Source organism: Oryctolagus cuniculus, chromosome 9 (assembly GCF_964237555.1).
Source record: "Oryctolagus cuniculus chromosome 9, mOryCun1.1, whole genome shotgun sequence".
Classification (NCBI taxonomy): Eukaryota; Metazoa; Chordata; class Mammalia; order Lagomorpha; family Leporidae; genus Oryctolagus; species Oryctolagus cuniculus.
In genome coordinates, this window is record NC_091440.1 from 85,763,682 (window position 1) to 85,779,256 (window position 15,575).

At 46.3% G+C, this 15,575-nt stretch overlaps 1 long non-coding RNA gene across 1 annotated transcript in view; it reads left to right on the top strand.

The window, feature by feature from the left end:
• LOC108178979 (uncharacterized) overlaps positions 1 to 15,213 on the top strand; it is a 30,516-nt gene extending 15,303 nt beyond the window's left edge. The window contains exons 2-3 of the long non-coding RNA XR_001795787.3: positions 10,622 to 10,794; positions 12,036 to 15,213. This is a non-coding gene — a long non-coding RNA (uncharacterized lncRNA). The remainder of the gene's footprint in view (positions 1 to 10,621; positions 10,795 to 12,035) is intronic.
• Positions 15,214 to 15,575: the final 362 nt, after the last annotated feature.

Consider the following 15,575-nt stretch of genomic DNA (forward strand, 5'->3'; position numbering starts at 1 on the left):
GTCCTTCCTTTGCTCAGGGTGCTCCCAGCTTCCTCACAAACTTGGTGCATTATTTACAACATCACAGTGCTGGGGACTCCAAGCCACTGGTCCTCCCCAACGAGTAGGTCCCAGGCTGCCAACAGTGTCAGAAGACTGTTAGTGAGCCATCCCCTCAGATCCCACCGCATACCACCTCCATCTTCCCCTGTCCTGTTACACTGTGCTCCCGGGGTCAGCGGCTGTTCCCTGGGGTGAGTGTGGGTTCCTAATGACAACTGTCTTTGGCGCATCAAACCAGCACATCAGGATACGATTACTGCCCTCTAGTGGAAGGTAGCTGCCTGGGTTGAGGCCTGAGTCTGGCATTTGGCATTGAGTGGACTCTCGTTTTTCATCTAGAAAAATTAAAACTACTCCTTCCAAGTGTCAAGATTTAGGATTAACCTGACTTAGGCATAAAGTCCAAAATTGTTACTGAAAGCTGTTTTCCTAGTCTGGGCTACTTGGTACAATAGTAGTCATAGATTCTTAGAGAAAATGGCACTGGGAAACAACAAAGGCCGTGAGGTAGGGGTCTGGGCTAGGATTGGTCTCTCCCTGATCCTGGAGGTCATAAATTGTGTGCTAAGAGGAAAGGAGCATTTTTTTCTTCAGAAAATTAAATTATACATTGGAAAATAATTGTGCAGATTCTAAGATCAAACTACGTGAAAAACCTTGTGGTTTCTTTCAAGGATTCAAGGAAAAAAAAGTGAAATATTTGTATTTTACTAGTAGAACCAGAGTATGTTTGATATAAAATTAACATTCAAACTACAAGTTATATGTGACATCCTAATGCCTGTTTACTTGTAATATGCAAATCTATAAATATTCTGTACTGTCAATAAATGCAATACTCATCTTACACGTTGGTGCTGTTGTGAAGTTCACAGCCCTGTTCTCCATCTCCTCACAATACTGCAGCAAGGAGCCTCACAGCTGTTGAGTAAGGAAGGGAGCAAAGGGCTCCTGATCACACAGCTGGCAGGTGGAGAAAAGCTGGGATATCTTCCTATGTTTTGTATTCTTCCATCTTTCATATCCCTTCTTGGGCTCCCAGAAATGACTTTAAGGTAATTTTATTTGGTCCTATCTTAACTTTTTGTTGCACAAAGAAAAACAACTTGGAGACAAACCAACGCATTTACTTCCGGAAGCGGAGTCCTTCTCATTTGTCTTCTTCTGAAAAGGCAGATACTGTATGACTAGGTTACCCTATGAACGTTGCTCGTGGTTTATTTTGCTTTGGCCCCTTTTCCTACCTTCTGAGTCTCAGGTCTGAGACCCTCAAGCTAAGGATCTCTGGAATGGCGTGAGTCACTGGAGCACTGACAAGGTGCCACCTAGAGGCAGCTCTGGTCAGTGCTTGCCCCCACATCATGAAATTTATTCATCAGTATGTCTTCTATTCCTGTACATAAAGATCCTGACACCCATGCACTTCATGACTAGTGGAGATTGCGTGATGTCTGGCTGTGTTCTTCAGGATTGCAGGTTGCCAAAGAGCAAGGCCTGTGCCTTATGCAGCCATTGGCTCCAAGGCCCAGTGCACACTGTCCAGTTAGGTTGGACTGCAAAATCTTAGGCCCTGGCAATCCAGGAGTAAGTGGGGAGACTAGATGAGATATTACAAAAAATACTGCCAAATGAACCAAGCATCCCCACTCAGTGCCCAGCTCCTGCTGGGATTCCTCATGGACCCCCAGGGAAAATCCTTGTTCATGAACCCCAACAACTACTCTGCCTTGCCCCTTTCTCCTCCGACCAGGCGGCAAGGAGCTGGGAGGTCTGGGAGGGAATGCGAATCCCCAGATAGGTCTCTATCAACATTAAAATGTCTCCTCCTGGCCTGTTTGTGTGCCCTTCTGCTGCTGAACACTGAACATTCTTGTCTCTCTTGTGGCTGTCTGTCATTTAGAAATGCTAATGTGCATGGAACCACTTTCCAGGAAAACTGAATTCGACAACACGTTAAAAAGACTTTAAACCATGACCAAGTGGGATTTATTCCTAGAATACTAAAGTGGTTCAACATGTGAAAATCAATTAATGTACCATGTCATAGTCACAGAAGGAAGCACAAAGCCTCATCTCAATGGAGACTGAAAAAGCATTTGATAAAACTCAACACCCTTTCATGACAAAACACTGAGCAAACTAGAAATAGAAGGAAGTTGATTCAACGTAGTCAATACCACATATGAAGAGCCCACAGTTAACAGCATTCCTGTGGAAAAAACTGAAATCTTCCCCTATAAAATCAAGAATAAGGCAAGGATACACACTCTTGCCACTTCTATTCAACAGAGTACTGGAATCCCAGCCAGAGAAATATATTTTTAAGATTTATTTATTTATTTGAAAGGCAGAGCGACAGAGAGACAAAGAGAGGCAGAGAAAGAGATTGTCCATCTGCTGGTTCACTCCCCCAAATGTCTGCATTTTTAAAGCAAAACTATCATTTCATAGGGGAAAAAAGCAGCCAGTTGAGCTCAAGTGGGGACGAAACAAGGGCTTTTCCTGGATGCTTGAGAAGGCAGCTGAGGCTCATTGATGAACTTCCATCTGGTCGCAGAGAATGGGACAGGCACTCAAGGACCAGTATTTAAGAAACTGAATCATAGTTATTGCTGCATCAACGACATTCTTAAGAGAAACAAGCATTTCTCAAAACCAGGAGGGTGGCCAGGAAGGCAGTGACTCCTATCGTCCCCCTTGGTTTTCAGCAATGGCCACATAAATGACACCATCATCTTCCACTTAGAGATCACCAACTAAAACACAGAGTTGGAGCTACTTCCCCAAAGTCATTCTGGATTGTCAGTGGGCACTGCCAACCCCTCTGTCATTAGCACCCACACCCTTTTCACTATGAAACATGTCTGTCACAACCCCTGGCCAACTTAACCCCTTATGGCCATGCCCTGTGCAAGTGTTCTGAAGGAATAAAGTCCATCCCAGAGCCTTTTCACGTCTTTCTCACTCTGCTTGACATGACAGGCACTCCACCCTCCAGACGGACTTTGTTTTTAAAGACTGACTAATTGATTTGAAAGAAAAATGATGGGGGGGTGGTGGTCTTCCATGCACTGATTTACTTCCCAAATGGCTACAACAATCAGGTCTGGGCAAGGCCAGAGTCAGGAGCCAGAACTCCATCTGGGTCTTCCACATGGGTGGTAGGGATCCAAGTATTTGTACCATCTTCCATTGCATTCCCAGGTGCATTAGCAGGTAGCTGAACCAGAAGCGGAGTAGCTGGGATGTGAAATGGCACTCTGATATGAGATGCTGGAGCACAAGCAGCTGCACCACAGTGCTGGCCCCAGCCCCAGAGGCTGGCCCTGTCCCTCTGTCCACTCTCACTCCCCTGTCCACCAGCGTCCCTCTTTCTTGGCTGCCATCAGAACAGCGAGAGTCTTGACATTTGGTGAGTGCATTCAAGTCGTCCGAAGTACCTTCCCATTCATTGTCTCCTTTGGCTTTTGATCTTTGCTTTGTGAGACAGTTCTCTCCTTCCCACTTTCCACAGGAGAACGAGGCCCTGAGAGGGGGCAATCTGCCCACAGTCACACAACTCACTTTCTGGGTCTCCTTAAGATCTTTTCCATCTTTCATTGCCTCATTGCTAATGAAGTTTAGATGATGGAGAGCTCCTTCACATGTTCCTTCCAAGAAAAGACTGGATTGATACCAGGGAATTTTCCAAAATGCAAGATGTGTATCTGAGAAATGACCCCATGACCTTGAGATGTACACAGCATTGTCGTGTCCATCTCAAAGCAAATAACTTCGTAGAGGGCCATGGAAAATGATATTTGTCATAATTTTGCAAGTGAAGGTGGATAGGGCACCATTTCCAAAAATTTTAATAAATATTTGCCCTTACAAGTGGCAGTGGCTTCCACTGAGTGCTTTTGACCTCACACTTGCGTGCTTTCTTTTCTGAAGCCCTTGCTAAATTGTTAAGAAGTTTGGCCTAAAACTGTCTCCGTACTTGGATGACAAAGTGTGACCCAAAGCGACCTCTGTACAGAGAACTGTACCCTAGCTTTGTGTGTCAACAAACTAATTCGCAAGGATACCCTCGTAACCAAGCGACTGAGTGTTAGCCAATCACCGCAGTCACACTTCATCCAATCAGACTGCTGAGTAAGGCGAAGACTGCCACCAATCGGATTGCTTCTCTGTGCGGCTTCTTTTTCTGTCTATACCAACCACCTGTGCTTGGGGTGCGATGGAACATTTGGTACCATCTTAGGTCTGGAAAGCTGCCCGATTCTGGAAACTTTGTTCAGTTTAACTGGTGTCAGTTTTTCTTTTAACGCCTCCAAACCGCACGAATAACACACAAGACCGGGTATGCGCATGGTAGGCCATTCCTTAAGGTAGCTGAATGGCCACTACAGGAAACTGTGAAGAGTTAAAAGCCAAAAGCCCAGGAGCCCAAACCTAGGAGGCTGTGCCTTTGAAGTGCTGTGGCCAGGGGAGTGAGTACTTTAAACTGAGGAAACAGGAAGTACCTAGACTCAGTTTGTTTTGTTTCTTAGAGGGGGGTGGTCTTTCTAGAAGCACTCTGCCAGGAAACCAGTCCTTCCCCACCTGGATGGTGAGGTTTCCTGGGAAGCAAATAAATAACCGCCCCTGGCACGGGGTAGCCCATCGGCTGGTAAAAGGCTTCAGAGATTGAGCTGGTGCCATTCCGTGTTATCGCGACGCAGGAAATTGAGCAAGGCTTTGAAGAAAGAGCCTGGGGAGAGAAGGAGGAGAGGAAGAGGCGGGAGGGCAGACAGCCCGCGGAAGAGGGCTTTATTCGTGAGACCATGCTGCAGGGCCAGCTCCCTTCTCCTGGAAGGGGCACAGCTACAAGAGAAGACCGTGGGAGGGGACGTGCAGTGACAGCACAGAACGCGGCCGAACCGAGACCCTGAGATGCATTGCTTTCTGTTGGAGCTTCCAGAACTGGTACCTAAAACGGCTACAGTGATCTGACATTCAGCGACCGACCCTGCTCCCTGGTGGAGGTGTGCTGGAAGCCCACCCCACAGAGGGATATTGGAGGTTGGGGGAGCTGGGCACAGGAGGAGACACCTCCCACGGAGATACAAAGCACTGTGGTTTCTTTGGCTCCTACAGTCTCTCCGTACTACAGAATATCAGGTTGTTTCCCAAACTGTTAGCGGTGGTTGTAGATTCGGGATACTTCCTTCTGAAGGCAACACATGTTGCACTTCCTGTCTCCCGTAGCTGGCTTCACTCTCCTCCTGGACACGAAGGATCACTCACATGGTTCCTGCTTCTTTCAATCCCCCTTCCCGGCACCGTTCTTCCCCTTAAATCCCCAGAATGCTGCTTCAACTCTGATCTGAACGGACACCACAGCCCTGGTACTTCTTTCTCTGGAGGCTCCCCAGTGATGAATTCTGCTAGTGGTATTGGTGGCTCTTCAAGAAGCAAGTTAGTCAGTGATTCTTATCAAAGCACAGCAAGGCAGATTTTATTCTGGACTATTGCGATAGGTACAGGGACCACTATGCAATGAGACAGATTCGGCTCAAAACCCAGTACAGCAAGGGCAAATAGGGATTTATGCAAGGAGCAGAGCTGGGCTCGGAGGAGGGGAAATTATGATGAGACAGCATTCGAGGTTGGGAGATGGTGGGTGATCCGAAACCTCCTGGGGGATGATGTACAGACTTTAAAGGCGAACAGATGTCAAAGCTGGGGAACTCTTGCTAATATGACTCAGCAGGGCTCTTGGCTAAGAGTGAATTTTACAAATGAGCCTTCAGAGAGCCTCAGAGAAGGTTCCTGAGCCTAACTAACGTTTGCCCAAGCACAGAATCTTTGCAGAACCCAACAACACTCCTTAGTTAACTTTATGTTTGTCAAAAGCTTGTAAAAGTTCTTTCAACCCAATGTGCCATTGCAAGCATCACTAAGGCGTTGCATTGCACGCCAGATAAACTTGTTGATGGGCAAAGAGGGCCTAAGCTGACCTTTTGCCAGCACGTGGCTGTCTCATAAACTATAGCCTGCGCACAGCACAGCGCGTGACTCAGCACTTCCCTAAAAGCGGACAAGCCCCAGAGAGAGTGTGAAGTCCAGGCCGGGAGTGTTCCTTTCTGAAAAGCCATCACACTCAGCATTGTTCCTCAATAACGCTTAGCACCAGCATTTTCAGAGAAGTTAAAAAAAATATTAATAATTGCTTTACACCAAAAGCTTGGAGTCTGTATATGTAAAAGCTAAGAGATGAAAGGAAATGCCGCTTTCCTTACACTAAATTCATTTCCACGCCTGTAATAAATTGAGAGGCTCTTTTGATCTGGGCGCTGAGATGAGTGTAGAATTTCTCAGGGGTGCAAGGGAACACTCAGCAATGTCTGCTTAATTCTGCAGCATTTGGAAAATTTACTAAAATTAAGTAGAAAACAAACCTGAGCAAAGTTACTGTAGCCTAAATATATATGACACAAGTTTCTTGTTATCAACTTCCAGTGGAAAAGATACCTCAAGCCAAAGAGAAGGCACTGCAAGAACCCAAGCAATTCTTCCTTGGCTGTCAGCGCCCTGTCATTCCTACAGGGAGGGTCAGAACACATAGGAAAATATGAGCATCTGGGAGATGTTACAATATGTTTGCAAGAACTAACGGAAGTCTCAAATTTATTTTGCCCCTAAAGCATGTGTTGATTGGAGAATTTCTGGGAAATGACATTATATCATGAAAAAAAAAAAAAAAGTAGTTCCTGGGCGTTGCCCTGTTGATGGCCAACATTAACGCTTTGTCCCCCTGGATCAAAGAAATGATCCCATCAAAGGAAAAACTAGACAACCACCGGGAATTAAGTCTTTCAAACTGAAATGCCTCCAAAAACAGGCACGCACAGGAAGTTCGGGAAGGAGGTGGTGATTTCCTTGAATGCCAAGAATTTATGAAATAATAATGACAGTAATTGGTGTTTATGGAGTATTTTGAATGTCCCTGCACTATTTGCTAAGGGCTTTCTGCACGCTGTTTCCTTTGAGCTTCACTTCTTTTTATGGTCCCCATCTGGGAGATGAGGAAGCACAGAGAGGTTGTTGGCTGGCCTGACGTCACAGAGGCAGGAGATGCCCTGGCCAGTGCTGTCCGTTGTACTGTATCCCTTCCTTCCTGAACTGTGTAACATGCTGTCCTTACCACTTACAGCTCCTCAAGGAGTTTTCAAACGTCACAGATGCTGAGACTCAGATCCACAGAGGCTGAGGGAGCTGCCTATGATCACTCAGCTAGGAAATGCCAGGGTGGGATCTGGACCCACCAACCTGAGCTCAGAGGCCAAGGTCAAAACCACTTCACAGCGCTGTATCTGCAGTCTGACCCGCATAGCCTCTCGCTGTGCTTTATACAAACAAACCAACAATTTAGAACATCTGGGAGAATGCATGTCTTCCTTTTTCACGTTGATACCAAACTCAGGAAAGATGAAAGAAAGACATGGCAAGGGAGTGTTCACCCAATGACCGGATTTGCCATTGCCAGCTCCTGGGGGGAGCCTAAGTCAGAGACAGACAGTAGAAAATGTAGGAGAGGATTTCGGTCCCAGAGCCCAAGAAATGGCAGCTGCAGAGACAGGATGGAAGCAGGTTCTCTAAATCCAGGCGCTCCTGACCTGACACCCATCTCCCGACCTGACTATGCAACCATCCGCAGCTCCAAACCAGGCAGGAGCAAGGCACCTCCAGACGCTACTGCAAAAGACTCCCCAATGCCCTGTTAGGGATTCCCCCCACCACATACACACCCTGCACGCATGCCAGAATAACCCAGTGTGACACGTCTGTGGCCTTCCTGAGGCGGCAGGAAGAGCAGCACCACCATTCTGAGCATGTTGTGTGCAAAAGAAGGAATTGTACCTGGGCAGAACACTGAGCTGGCTGCAAACCAAAGTGTCATGTGCCAAAGCAGAACAGCCACGCCTCCCCTGCCCTGCTCCTGCTCCTCTCAATTTTTAAAAAATGATTTATTTTTTGAAAGGCACTGTGACATGGAGAGAGAGAGAGAGAGAGAGAGTGTTTCCATTTGTGGGTTCACTTGCAAATGCCCACAATGACCAGGGCTGGGCCAGGCCAAAACCAGGAGAAGGGAATTCAGTCTGGGTCTTTCATGTGCATGGTAGGAACCCGGTTAATTGAGCCATCACCACTGCCTGCCAGGGTGGAGTCGGGAGATAGAGCTGGGTGTGAAACCCAGGCCTTCCTGTGTGGGATGCAGACAGCTGACCTGGCACCTTAACCACTAGGTGAAATGCCTGCCCCTAAACTCATCTTTTAATACCCTTTTCCCATGCATCTTTTGAAATACCCCTGGATGTCTGCCCTTGAGAGAGAAGTGTGAAGAATGAACACATTTTAGACAGCTAAAGTTTATCTGTTAAAAAAAAAACGATATTTATAGTCCTTACCATGTATACGAATTAATTTCAGCACTTGACTGGACCACCAGCCAGCTAATGGAGATGAGAAAATGATTCCCCATGGTGGTTCTGATACCTGTTTCTTTAAACTTGAAAAAGAAAACTTACCCCTTCCTTCCCACCTGGCCTCCTGCAATGGAATATGAAGACTAAACCAAGAGTTTGTTTCCTGGTCATTCTGTTACTTGCAATTGGTTGATCATAGCACCTGCCAAGTGCCAGTGACTCAGAGGGGGTAAGATTAGGTCAGGTTGCTATAGCACACACACCTGAGGCTTAACACAACAAAGGGTTGTTTGTAGCTCCTCCTACATACATAGTGTGGGTTAGGTTAGAGGTAGGATGGGAGGTTCCTTTAGGTCAGGGGTGAGGAATGCCCTAGGAAATCATTTGCTCTGGCCCTGCCAGACAGGACTCAAAACTCAATAAATCCAGGGGAGGCTCTTTTTTTTTTAAGATTTATTTATTTATCTGAAAGGCAGAGTTACCAATAGGCAGAGGGAGAGAGAGAGAGGGAGGTCTTCTATCTACTGATTCACTCCCCAGTTGGCTGCAATGCCTGGAGCTGCACCAATCCAATGCCAGGAGCCAGGAGTTTCTTCTGGGTCTTCCATGTGGGTGCAGGGGCCCAAGGACTTGGGCCATCTACTGCTTTCCCAAGTCATAGCAGAGAGCTGGAGAAGAAGTGGAGCAGCCAGGACTCGAACCAGCGCTCATATGGGATGCTGGCACTGCAGGCTGCAGCTTTACCTGCTATGCCACAGCACCAGCCCCCAGGCTCATTATTATTATAAATCCCCAAATAGCGCTTGGCAGAACAAAAGCTTCCCCAGCCCTGCTTAGGTGAATGTTTCTGTGATGCTGGATGAATGGAAACATAATTACACTGTCCCTGCAAGTTGCCTCCTGGAACTAAGAGAACCTCTACCCACCTTCAATTGGCCAGAGCAAGCCACAGGATGTACCTAACTTTAGAGAAGACAGCAAGCTGTCAAGGCAGCATATGTTTCCAGAAAGCAGGGGTGGGAATTGGACTACACACGTAGGCACATCCTGGCTGAGCAGATGCCATGGGGAACCTGAAGACAGGCAAGACGTGAGCTTCCGGTCACTAAAAGGGCCATTTAATTCTGTGATTCTCAAACTAAAGACGCATCTGAAAAATTACTCCGGAGTGGTGACAGGCTTAAAAGCACAAATTGGGAGGCCATGAGCTTCAATGCCTTGGATGCCTGTGCAAGCAAACCAAAGGCCAGCTTCATTTCAACAATGAGCTTAACACATCCGAGATCACAGCTAACCCTCTCCCAGGTGGTTTTCCACTGCAATGATCCCAGTGAACCTACTGCTCCACTTTTTAAAAAAGATTTATTTATTTATTGGAAAGGCAAAGTTACAAAGAGGCAGAGGCAGGGAGAGAGAGAGAGAAAGAGAGAGAGAGAGGTCTTCCATCTGCTGATTCACTCCCCAAATGGCCACAATAACCAGAGCTGGGCCAATCTGAAGCCAGGAGCCAGGAGCTTCTTCTAGGTCTCCCACGCCCATATGAGATGCTGACACTGCAGGCGGTGGCTTTACCTGCTATGCCACAGCACTGGCCCCAATGAATACTTTTTTAAAAATAGAAAGACTAAAGCATACTGTAGCTATCAAGCAAAGACTCTGATTCGGATAAAAACCAAACAGGCTAACCATTGTCAGGGCTGAGCTCTTCTGCTTGCTTCCAGGGCTCTGCCCTGGCAGCTGGGAGAGAAGACAAAGCACCTGTCTGCCTCTGATCACAGCTGCCATTTTAATGAGGTGCAAACTTAGCATGGCTCACAAAGGCCAAGAGAGAGAGAGAGAACAGGAAAGAGCTGTCGGGCTACTCAACACAGCAGTGGATGAGACCTCGTTAAAGGTCTCAGACTCTCCAGGCTTGGGGCCAGACACTGTGAAACTGGAATGTGCATTTGAACCAAGCCCCCAGGTATCCACATTAAAGGCTGAGGGACCATCCCCTAGAGTTTGAGTCCACCTGTGTAAGTGGTCACTGCTGCCTTTCACCAAGTGGAAGGAAAGAGAATTGGGGCTGACATTTCCCAACCTGCCTTCCCTCCCCAATAAATCATTCACCTGCCTCACAACCTCTACAGCACAGCCGGTGTTGACGTGGATGTCACTGCAGGCACCCAGGGTATCCCTGTAGCAACTGAAAATACCGTTTCCAGAAACATCCGTCTTTCACACTCACTTCCGTGGACTCCCCCCAGCTCATCTGATCATCTCATCTCCAGCTTTCTTTTCTCCCTCCACTCGTGTGTGCCAGGTAAGAATGGGGAGAGGTGACAGTTTACATATGTGTTTCTACCGACAGGGTCCAATGGAATGTTGGGGGTTTTGTTTTGCTCTGTTTGGTTTGAGCCTAGCTGGGTAGTCTGGATTACGTCCTGTCTGCTTTAGTCTTCAGGAATCTGTTATCCATGTTCCGGGGCATACAGAGCAGCACTGCTAAGGAGAGTAACTCAGGTGACCTAATCTATGTGTTTCTAAAAAGTTACAAACCATCCACGCTTTACCTTAAAACTCAGTAAGAGCACAGATGAACCTGCAAATCAGGAGTTAGCATGCTATGGAAAATATTACCAGGATTATATCATGGAAAACATTATCATAATTATATCTCCACTTGCTATGGGAATTTCACGAAAGCAAATAAATAGATGTTATATTGAAACTCAAGGAGCCTGCATTTAAAAAGATATCTTGCTTCTCAAAAGCATTTACTTCTTAATACAAAGACTCTCCTTCCTGCCCTCCAAAGATGAAGCTGGGAAGGATAGAGTTGGGACGCATGCGACCCCAAAATGTGTCACTTGGCCTTCAAGAAGGTGGAAGCAGAGAAGGCCACCTGACGCTCCCCTCTGTCCTTGGCCCTGAGCAGGTCTTAGGACCCTCATGGGAGACCCTGTTCCTGGAGGCAAGGGGCTTTCTTATGCCTGAACGTGAAAGTCACAAAGAGGAATCTGAACAGTTTATTTCCACAAGATTTATTATTACTGTTATTATTATTATTCATCATACTTGGGCTTGTCTGTGACAATCCACCTCTTCATCAAAACCAGCGTAAAAAATACGGAGGCTCCTGTGGGTTTCTTTGGGCCTTCATTTCTCTATAAAAGCTGTTGTGTCATGTAGAACTCAGATTCAGTGAAGGTACATGTTAATCTTTTACTGTAGGGGCCCCAACCATGAACCCAAGATGAGGAGGAGGGACCCCGGAACCCCCCCCGCAATTTTCCTCTGCAGGACAGTGAATGTCAATGTGCATTTGAACATGGTTGCTGGCAATCCAGAAACTGTTGTCTGGAGGACACCTATGACACACTGATCTCAACAGCCTCTAAAAAAATCTGGTGAAACAAGGACGAGAACATCTCCAGGTGACGATGGGGCGGCAGGAAGTGCTATGACGCTTGTACATGATGAGGTCCTCATGTTCCTGAAATAAGGAATCTAGGAAGAGAGGAATTATGCCTAATATTTACAACTTTTCATAAACATCCCCAGGTCCCAGGCACAAGACAAAAGGCGTGACTCACAGCACAGCGGGCGTCCGTGGCCAGGGAAGTGGCCCTTGTGAAGATTGCTTCCCTAATGGCTGAGAATCGTTCCTCCGAGATCTGTGGGAAGCTGATAATGGGTATTACACTGAGTATCACCAGTAGAAATCTGGGTTTGATCAAGAGCATTTCCTTAAGCTAAAAATGTCATGTTTCCAGAGCTTGATATTTTAGTAGATCATGGTAAAAAAAAAAAAAAAAAAAAGGAAAACTTGGAAAGACAATATGAATGACTGTCACCCTTGAATTTGTGTTGTCATTTGAGTCCACTGGCTGATTATCCCGATGGGTGTGGCTTGAGTCCTCTCACAAGCTCTGGGTTTTAGGGGTCCAACTTCCTTGCCTACAGGGTCACTGGCTGGGGGTCTTCCTCTATGGGCAGGTGGTGATGGGCCCAAAAGCTTGTTTAAAAGCCCACCCCCAGGGACCCCAGGTGGGGTTTGGAGTCTGCATTTTTTACAAGCTCTGCAGGTGATTCTGAGGAGGTGATCTTCAGACTAAGTGTGGAGGAACACTGATAACATCTAGTTAACTGTTCATATTTAAAAAGAAGTTTGAGGCAGGGAATGCAGCCCAAATCCCACACTAGAGTGCCGGTTCCGCTCCTGATTCCAGCTTCCGACTAATGCAGAACCTGAGAGACAGCAGTGATGACTCCAGTAGCTGGGTCTCTGCCACTGACATAGGAGACCTGAATTCAGTTTGCAGCTCCTAGTTTCTACCCAGGTGACCCTTTGGGAGTGAAAGAACCAATGGAAGCCTGCTTGCATTCTCTCTCTCTATCTCTCTCTCTCTCTCTCTCTCTCTGCCTTTATGCAAGTCAAATATAATAAATAAACTAACAAATAAAAAGTCATATGAGTAGCACACAAAATGAGTGTTGGTGAGCTTGCTAGCAGGGATAGAGAATAGGATGACTGCTGAGGATAACAGTATGGCAGTTCCTCAAAAAGCTACATATAAAATCACCGTATTATGCAGGAACCCCACTTCTGGGAATATAGCAGCAGAGCTGAATGCAGGGTCCTGAAGAGACATTTGCACAGTTGTGTTCGCAGCAGCCTCATTCACAACAGCCAAGAGGTGGAAGCAGGCAAGTGTCCACTGGCAGATGAATGCATTAGCAACATGTGACTTGTCTATCCAATGGACTATGATGCAGCTTTCCAAGTGAAGAAAATGCTGACACATACTATATTATGGATGGATCTTGAGGACATTATGCCAAGTGAAATAAGCCAGACACTCAGGGACCAATGCTTCCACCTCCATATGGTCCCCAGGGTAGTCAGTATCATAAGGACAAAGCAGGCTGTCAGGGACTGGGGAGGAAATGAGGAGTTGGTGTTTGATGGGCGGGTGAACCAAGTTCTGTGAATGGATGGTAGTGAAGGTTGTACAGTGTGAGTGCCCCGAGTACCACTGACCTGGTCACCTACAGAGAATTGAGATGGTAAACCGGGACTGGGGTAAGCCACTGCTTCAGCATCCCATAGCAGAGTGCTGATTCGCGTCTCAGCTGTTCCACTACTGATCCGGCTTCCTGCTAATGGCCCTGGGGAGGCAGGGGAAGATGGCTCAACCGTTTGGGCCCCTACCACCCATGTGAGAGCAGGATGGATTTCTTGGCTCCTGAGTTCACCCTGGACAATGCCTGGCCATTGCAGCCATCTGGGGAGTGACCCAGTAGATGGAAGATTCTCTCTCTGTTTCTGCCCCCTTCCCCCGCCAGTCTGCCTTTCAAAAAAATAAATCTTTTTCTTCTTTTTTTAATTTAAATAAATAGAAAAGATTTCATATAAACCATTTTAAGCCCATAACAATACTTCCCTCTCTCCCTCCTCCTTCCTGTCTTTCTTTTTTTCATTTTCATTTTTGCGATAACATGCTTTCAATTCACTTTATAGTCATAGGCTTAACCCTCCACTAAATAAAGAATCCAACAAGTAGAAAATATAAAGATGACTATCCCACAGGAATATAGACAAGGGATATAAAGAACAATCAAATATCAAGATGTCAATTTCACTCATATATATCACTTTTTTGTACTCTATAGATTAACTACAAATAAAAGAAAACATATATTATTTGTCTTTTGGGATCTAGCCTTTGTCACTAAGCATAGTGGTCTCTAGTTACATTTAGTTTGTTACGAAAGACAGAATCTCATTCTTTTTTATGGTTGAGTAGCATTCCATGGAGTATATGTAGTACATTTTCTTTATCCAGTCATCAGTTGATGGACATCTGGGTTGATTCCACATCTTGGCTGTTGTGAATTGAGCTGCTATTAAAAAAAAATGGCAAGCTGCGTTACATCTATTTTACCACAGTTAAAAACAATAATTAAAGAAATCCAATACCCCTTAAAGGGAAAGGACATTACACAAAGAATAAACTTTAGCTCTTTCTGACATTCTAAGTCAAAATTCACATAAGGCATCCAAGATTCATAGAGATTAAAAAGCTTGCTCAAGGTCAGACAGCTGACACATGGTGTAACCAGGAGCCAAATCTAAGGCGCTCCATGTCTGTCCAATGGCCCCATCTGGCTCACTTCTGTTTGGATGTGAGTAATAACAGGAAGCGAGTGTCAAGAGGACTCTGGGGTTTAGTGTGTGATTCACTGAAAGACAGGGCTTTAATTTACAAAAGTGGGAACCCATAGGAGGATGTTACCAAGGAGGAAGAGAGAAAAGGAAGAGGCGGGGTTTTGGATTTGTTCCTCGGAAGGGAAGAGAATTGGCTGTTGGGAAGGCTGGCCTGGCCTGGCACACAGGTGTTGGGCTCATCGGTGAAAGTGGAAGCAGATGATGGAGTCTAGGGTCACGGATGGCTTCCATAGCCTTGGCAGCCCATGGCAAGAGCCTTGGGTGATCACTGACATCATAAATAAGAGTGTCAATTGTTAAATGAAAACAGAATTTGTTCCCACATAGGACCTCTGTCCTTAATGAGTTATACTATGGGGGTTGACTGCAAAACTTGTTCTCAAACTGTACTTTATATGTTGTGTGGGGGGTGCAAACTGTTGAAATCTTTGCTTAGCATAGAGTTGGTCCTCTGCATATAAAGGTAAACTAAAAATGAACCATAGTGAAGAATGGGATGGGAGAGGAAGCGGGAGGTGGGACAGGAGGGGGTGGGGATGGGACAGCGGGTATGGGGGAAAGAATCACTGTATTCCTAAAGTTGTACCTATGAAATATGCACTCATTCAATAAAAGCTTTTTAAAAAAGGGGGAAGCAGAAAGTGCATAAGCTCAGTGGGGAGCCAGAAGAAAGAAGAGCAGCAATGGGGTGAGTGAGAGCCAAGAGCCAAAGGCAACACCTGGGACAACACCTACAGTGCATTCAGGAGGCGGACAACAGGCTGGAACCAGAGCCTGGGGAGAAGGAAGAGAAGGAACACCCCACAGGCCCAAGACAGAGCCTGCGACTTCTGGGGCTCCTGGTACAAACTACAGCAGTCAAGTGTCTGCTT